Source organism: Camellia sinensis, chromosome 1 (assembly GCF_055761805.1).
Source record: "Camellia sinensis isolate YWXY chromosome 1, ASM5576180v1, whole genome shotgun sequence".
Taxonomy (NCBI): domain Eukaryota; kingdom Viridiplantae; phylum Streptophyta; class Magnoliopsida; order Ericales; family Theaceae; genus Camellia; species Camellia sinensis.
The window spans coordinates 138,948,537-138,956,580 of NC_138961.1; the positions used below are offsets into that span (position 1 = coordinate 138,948,537).

General features: G+C 34.0%; 1 long non-coding RNA gene across 1 annotated transcript; it reads left to right on the plus strand.

The window, feature by feature from the left end:
* The first annotated feature begins 2,559 nt into the window (after positions 1-2,559).
* LOC114293557 (uncharacterized) lies at positions 2,560-5,405 on the plus strand. Its single transcript, XR_014328554.1, has 5 exons — positions 2,560-2,864; positions 2,998-3,035; positions 3,132-3,199; positions 4,200-4,271; positions 5,226-5,405. It is a non-coding gene; the product is annotated as an uncharacterized LOC114293557 (long non-coding RNA).
* The last annotated feature ends 2,639 nt before the right edge of the window (positions 5,406-8,044 follow it).

Here is an 8,044-nt window from a genome sequence, read left to right on the forward strand (position 1 = left end):
AATCTCATCTTCTCAAACACAAAAACTAAAATAGTCTACTAAAATAACCAAAAAGTTAAAAAACCTCTAAAATAGCCACTTCCCAAACACCCACTTAGTATGATGTTAACAATAGAGAGGGTTAGTAATTATTTAGGGGTATTTATGTAGTTAATTCAAAAACAAAAACAAAAAAAAAAAGTATGTTGATGAACACACAATCAAGTACCGAACCAGTCACATTTGGCAAATTTCACTTTATCCCACTCTAATTTGGGTCGTGTTATTTACTCTCTTAACGTTTGAAAATGATCATATAATCCCTTGTGATTTATGGACTAAAATATATCATTAGACCCGTTAACGATTTAATAAAAAACTAAAATATACTTGTATATAAGTTAAATGTGTGAACTACAAATATTTCCATAGTTTGTTTGGAAGACAAAATGCACTTTAACTCTATGTATTTTATTTTATGTACGATTGCTCTCTTAAAATCTAAAAATGAGCATATAACCCTTCATATTTGTCATATATTTTACACTTACAATTAAGTTAGATGAAATACTTAACAGTACACTTTAATTTATAAACTATATAGAAATATATAGTCATTTTTAAATGGTAAAAAAACAGCTCTGCTAGGTAGCTCGAAATGGGGCTGGCTAGAATGGCTCGAGGTGTCAAAATGACGTCGTTTTAGCAAATTTTCTTTTTTTTTTTTTTTTTTGGCCTCTCTCTGAAACAGAGAGGCCAGAAAAGAAAGAGGAAGGAAGAGAGAAGGAAAAGGCAACATAGAGGAGGGTCGAAGGTGAAGGCAACACAAACGAATTCCCAACTTCACTACTCTTTTTCGATTTTCTCAATAGCCAAACATACCCTATTTCTTTAAAAAGCTTCATCTTTTCCCTACATTTTTTCACATTTTCTCTCTTGTTTCCATCTGGGTTTTTTGTTACAAATGAATCTCCAACACATGAACAATAATGGCGGTCATGATCTCAATGGGTTCAAGGATATCAACTCCCTGATTCCACCTCCCCCAGTCAACTTTCTCTCTTCGTGAACCATTTTGGAAAGAGAAATGGGTATCATCATATTCAAAATCCCCCATTTCAGAACAAACCTTGGAGTTTTGCTCCAATGGAGGAAAGGAAACAGATGATGGGACTGATATGGGTTCTGGTGGGATTGATAGAAATGGGGTTGATTTAGACCAAGGTAATGATGAGGATATTATTGAAAAGAAATTTGGGCGCACAAAGCTTTGTGTCAGAGGACATTGAAGACCTCATGAAGATTCCAAGCTCAAAGAACTTGTTACCCAATATGGTCCTCAAAATTGGAACTTGATTGTTGAAAAACTTCAAGGATGATCAAGTAATTAATCCATCTCTCCCTATTATTTATGTTCACAAATTCATTTTCTTTTCCTTGTTTGGGTCCTAAGAAAAAAACCCATTAATCTTTTCTTTTCTTTTATTTATTTTTTTATTTTTATTTTTTTGTGGTTGTAGGGAAGATTGCAGATTGAGGTGGTTTAACCAGTTAGGTCCAAGGATAAACAAGAGGGATTTCAGTGAGGAAGAAGAGGAAAGATTGTCGGCTGCACATAAAATGTATGGGAACAAGTGGGCTATGATAGCAAGGCAACACAAATGAAATCCCAGCAACACCCTCCTCTTTCTCTTCTTCTCTCTCTCTCCTCTTTCTCTCCTTCGGTTCTCTTTCTTTTGTGTGTTTCAGAGAGAAAACAGAGGGGAATAGATCTAGATTTCTCAAAAAATTGAGGAGCTCAACGTTTGAGAGAGAAACGAGAAGCAAAAGGAAAAAATAAAAAAAAAATACCCAAAACAATGTAGTTTTAGATATTAGAGTCATTCGAGCCAATATAATTTGAGCTAGAAACATTATTGGAAAAATAAACTACACATTGTCTAAATAGTAAATGACACGGAGGCAATAAAGCAATTTTTGTAAAACTAACTTTCTATGGTAGGTCTTACCGTCATCTATGTATGACATGATCTATGTATGACGAGGCGAAATCAACAATCATGCATAGAAGGGGCCACTTTGTTTGGGCCGCCATCTTAACGCGAAATCCTCAGCCCAAACCCACCACAAGTAAAATCTGAATTGCACGTCGCACGATTAATATTTATATTTACATATATTTGACACCTTTTAATAAATAAATGCATGTAATGGTAATCACAAATAAAATAAAATTAAGATTATATTTATGAATTGTTTGCTCTATTATATCATTTTTGTTATTTTTCACTCTAACTATTACTAGTGTGAAAGTATACTCACTACAACAAAAACAAGTTACGGCAACATTTTTTTTTTATGGCATTTTTATTAAAACGCCATCATTGATCAATTAAAAATTAAAAACTACAGTGCTATGTTAATTAAATTTCAAAAGTGCTGTTGTGGGTGCATATCTGACGCCGTTACATATCCTATCTCACTCTCTCCCTCCCACTCACTCTTGCTCGAATTCACTCTCACTCTCACTCTCACCCTCGCTCAAAGTCTCTCTCAGTCTCAGTCTTACTTTCACTCTCGCTCAAATTCTCTTTCACTCTCAGTCTCATTCTCACTCTCTGCACTCATCTCTTCATCAGATCTATGAAGTTTGTCAAAGATTTGAAGGTATATTCTTGAAGATTCGAAGGTTGATTCTCCAGATTTGCAGTTGTCTCTCACTCTCGCTCTCGCTCTCGCTCTCATTCTCTCTGTCTTAGTCTCACTGTCGCTCTTGCTCGAATTCTTTCTCTCTCTTAGTCTCACTCTCACTCTCTGTACTCATCTCTTCATCAGATCTATGAAGTTTGTCGAAGATTTGAAGGTTGATTCTTGAAGATTCGAAGGTTGATTCTCCAGATTTGCAGTTTCTCTCACTCTTGCTCTCGTTCGAATTCTCTCTGTCGCAGTCTCACTCTCGCTCTTGCTCGAATTCTCTCACTCTCACTCTTTGTACTCATCTCTTCATCAGATTCGAAGGTTGATTCTCCAGATTTGCAGTTGTCTCTTTCGATTTTGTGAGTTTCAATTTGTTTAGGTTTTTTATTTTTAATAGATTTTTTACACTCTAACTTAGATCTGGCTTCTCACTTCTGATTTTCTGTTTTTATTAGATCTCATCGTTCATTAATTGGTCGATTAATCTACATGAAACCTGTTTGATATTTGGCTTCTCAAATCTGTAAGTTTTTATTAGATCTCTCTCTCTCTCTCTTTCTCTCTCTCTTCTTTGTGTATACAGTTATATATATATATATATATGCTGTTAGAATTGCAATATTACTTGGGATTTGCTCTTTATTTTTAATCATAAAAAGAAGGGAGCTACTTGAATCTATATTGTAAAAACTAATGGCAGAGTGGAAAATTTGAGACCTTAGTTTAGAATTTAATTTTGAATATAGATTTGAGAATTTCTTGATATGGTAAATATTGGAGTAAAATTCAATTTGGTGTAAATTTATGTCAAGGAGTTTAGGGTGTTTTGAGTGGGGTTTTTTTTTTTAAAAAAAAAATTCAAATTATTATTCAAGTTTGTTTTATTTTAGTTTATTTTTTATTTTTGGCTTCAAAGGAATCGGAAGTGATTGAAGTTTTTCTAATTGGAATCGTGTTGGGTTCATCATTGATTTGAAATATATGAATAATATGCTCTGGCTTCATCACTGTTGCCACTCCGATTGTTAAGGACAATCTTTGATACTTTAATTCTGAATAATTTGAGTGCTATCTTTCTCTTTGTTCTGCATATGGGAGTTCTTCTTAGTGGGGAGAATTGATGAAGATTGATAAGGCATTAATAATTGGGAGTTTGAGTTATTTAGGAGTTTAAATCTGTTCATGAGTTATTTTGTGTATATCTATTTATTTTTATTCGTCAGCCTTATATATACACAGTGTTGGTGTATGAATTTTATTAGATTGTGGCATAATTGAAGTTATTAAGAATTTTTGTACCTCTCTCCCTCTTTCTCTCTCTCCCCATTAGATACTCTCACCATCTCTTCTTGTCTTTGCTTCTATCTCCTATCTGATTCTCATTCTTCTTCTCCCCTTTCTCTGCTGCTTCTTTCTCTATCTCTACTTGTACTACATCATATATCTCTGTCGATTGTTATCTAAATGCTGAAATTATTTTTGTGCTTGAAACATTCACAATGCATTGTGATTTATGCATATAGGTTTAAAAGAGGCTCTTAGAATTCATACTTGCTGCATTCCATCGATCTCCTGATTTTGTTGCACTTCTGAAGGTATTCTTCTGACAAAATTATGCCTATGTTGGAGCTTTATTGATTACTTACCTTAGTATCATTGTCACCTGCTATGTCGAATGTAATTCTAGATCTGGAAAATGGAAAGTAGGAGTGCATATAATTTTTTTTTTTTTTTTAAATTTTAAACAAACATGGAGTGGAAAGTAGGAGTGCGGATTAATTGCTAAAGCATGTATTGGTAGCTTACACTTATTTTGATGTAGTGCCTTTACTATTCACTTGGATTTTTTTCTTTGTTCTTGGGATCCTATGAGTTTCTGTTAGGTTGTCATAATAAACCTCAGTATGCAATCTTTGTTAGGTTGTCATAATAAACCTCAGTATGCAATCTTTGTAATGAGTTTCTGTTAGTGCCCTTCTCATTCTTCATCCTCCTTATCCTCTAGTTCCTTGTAATGTGTTTAGGAGTCTCTTCCTTTTACCAATCAAAGTGGAAAGGAAAGAGAAATTCTGCTCCATATGGTTGAATACATGTGTGTCTGTTTCCCATTCATGTAAATTTGGTAATTCGTTAGTGCTATAAAGATTGTACGTAACTAATACTTCTGCTACAGGTTCTATTTGATTCTGTTATGCTTGAAAACATCTTTTTGATTTTTTCATTGTCATTGGTGATGCTGCTATTTTTCCTTCTTCATTGGTGATGCTTCATTTTTGCATTGTCATTGGTGATGCTGTTGTTTCTCCTTCTTCATTGGTGATGCTTTATTTTTGCATTGTCATTGGTGATGCTACTATTTTTCCTTATTGCAATTTATTAGTTTGGTTTGCGTATATATTGTTTTGGATGAACTATATTTTATTATTGTCTCTCTTATTGATTGAATATGCACACACAGTCATGGGATTTTATTCCTTTTTTCTACTCTTTTGTTCCTTTTTCCCCAAAATGATGTATGACCTTGACGATGTTCTTCGTATCAACAACAGGTTTGGAGTGGAATCTGCACCTGCAATTGTATTTTTGAAAGAACATGGAATCAAACCTGTTGTGTACCATTGTATGTCAATCTTTTTATTTTGTTTCCCCTATTATAAGGTGCTTTACTTTGGAAGATCCATGTGATACATGAAATAGAGATAGTAATACTTACTGGGAATATATATTAAATTTTTGAGAGAACTTTTCTTAACCAATTAGCATTTTGACAGAAAGGAACAATATTTTAGTCAAGTTGGTGTGATCAATCTTCTCCAAGAGAAAGGTGGTCTCTGTTTTGTAGTTTGTCTTTTGTTTGTTGTTTTTAGAAGTGTTTTGGTTTGGGTCTGTAATGGTTTGACGCTTCATTTTGAGGTTTTGTTTTGCTTAGATTACTTGATTCAACTTGACAAGCCTTAATTCCAATTACTTGGGGTTGACTACACCCTGCATACATCCATAACTTTTTACTCAGCTCTGCATAGAGCTAGTGTGTTTTGAGTTTTGACTAGATAAAGGCTTTATTATATTCTAGAAATCCAACAACATTGGGGTTACCCTTGGGGACATGTTAAAACATTAGAAAAATTATTAGGTTTGTAATTTCAAGGACTTTGGGTAATTATGTGATTCAGCCATCCCAATGCTCAGTTAACACACACTGTAGTCAAGTATGTAATATGAATCGTAGTTTATAATCTTTATTTATATACTTATTAACATCTTCTTTTGTTGTTCCTCGTCAAAGGTTGTCAATCTAAATATTGGTGCTAATCGGCATATACTTGCAAATTCTGAACACCTTGGAGACAAGTCGACAACTCAGGTGGAAGTTTGGGTTGATGTGACCAGTTGTGAGAAACAGCTTTTAGAACTGCTTGATGTAGTGAATTGCTATTAGAGTATTGTGTATTGTTGTTAGATTAGCTACTAGTTATTAATTTGTATTGATGCTTAAAGCTGTTAATTTGTATTGGTACTTTGGATTGAATAGTATGTCATCTTTGCTTCATTGGTATGTGTTTTTGCAAAAGCAACTGATGGGAATTGAGCTGGTATGTTTTTCCAGTTTTATATGATAACACACACCCAAAAATAAATAAATAAATAAAAATAAATAAATAAATGGCGTTTAAAAACGCCACTAAATGACGTCATTGTGACGTCATCTGTTAGTAACAGAAGTTCCAACAATGTCAAAGATTTTGCGGCGTTTTAAAAAACGCCGTCTAATATTTTTAGCGACGTTTTTCAAACTTTGCAAAGCTATTGCGGCGGCCGTATCAGCGACGAAAATATTAAACGTTTCTGTAATGTTTGGCGGCGTTTTGAGGCTTTTGGCGGCGTTTTTGAAACGCCGTTAAAATTCTAATTTCCTGTAGTGACTGAGGAGATCATGAGCGGGTCACTAATCTTTATAATTTTAATCAATAATGCTGGAATGTATATTACTGTTTGCTTTGGCCCCGTTTGGTAAAGCTATGGGAAAGTGATTATAACTTATAGCCTAACAGCTTATACTTTATAACTGTGAATATAAACTGATTTTTGACTTATAAATTAAGTTTCTCCTCCCCCACTCAAAGAATAAGTTGATTTTTGACTTACAAAAAGCTATAAGCTGTATTGTTAAGCTGAACCAAACACATCAAAATAACTTAAATTAAGGTAAAAAACTGAAATAAACTGAAAATAAACCCTACCCAACAGGGCCTTTGTAATTTTAATGCAACTATGGCACATAAAATAATAAATAAAATATGATACTCCTTTTGCTCTAAAATATTAGTCTATTTAGGGGAATTTAACTTTTTTTTATAGTATAATTATTACATTTTAAAAATATTAACTTTCTAAAACTAGCCTTTAGTAGTATAATTGTCATAATTATACTTTCTGTTTATATTAATGTTAATGAATTTAAAAGGACAAAATAAAAATTTTATATTATTTTAGTTCTTAATTTTTAAAAAGAAATTAATATTTTAGAATTATAAAAAATAAAATAAGGGACTAATATTTTAAAACGAAAAAGAATAATGTCAATATAAGCACACTTTATTACATAGGCGGTTAATATATAGCAAAGGCATAAGTCCCCAAGTATAGCAAGGGTGGTCATAGGTGTGTAAAAATGGTCCGCGGCCCGAAACCCGCCCGTGGCCCAAGGTGAGCCTAGCCCATTTGGACCCGGGCCCAAGTCTAGTCCGAGCCCCTAGGCCTGATTCTGGGCCATCATTTTGAAGTCGGCCCATGACCCAACCCATCGGCCCCCTTAAGGCCCATTCAAGGCTCGACTCGGCCAGCCCACCCGAGGCGTAGTGTCTTTTTTAGTGAAAAATAATAAAATTTTGACAAAAAAAATTATTAAAAAAAAAAAAGGTTAGGCCCGCCCAAGCTCGAGGCCAGGCCCAGGCCCACTGACCTGACTAGCCCAAAGCTCGAATCCCCATGGGCCTGGGCCTAATTTTTTGGCTTGTGGGCCGACCCGCACTGATCTGAATTTTGGCAGGAACCGCGAGGCTCAGTATGGGCCGAGCCCGGATAGGCCGGACCAAGCCAAATTTACACCCCTAGGGTGTCCATCGAACCATGCAAGCTACTCAACTCATTTCAATATCTTTTAAGTTTTAAAATATATATATATTTAGTCTATACGATAGACTATACAAAAATCAACTAATTTCAATTTCAAAGTGGGCTTGGAATAAGAGGTTTATACTAGCCCGGTCCGGCCTAGTCATTTATAAAATTTAAATTTTATATTTTATATTTTATATTTTATATTATTTAGTTGTAAAATAAATTTAAAAAATAATAAAGGATAAAG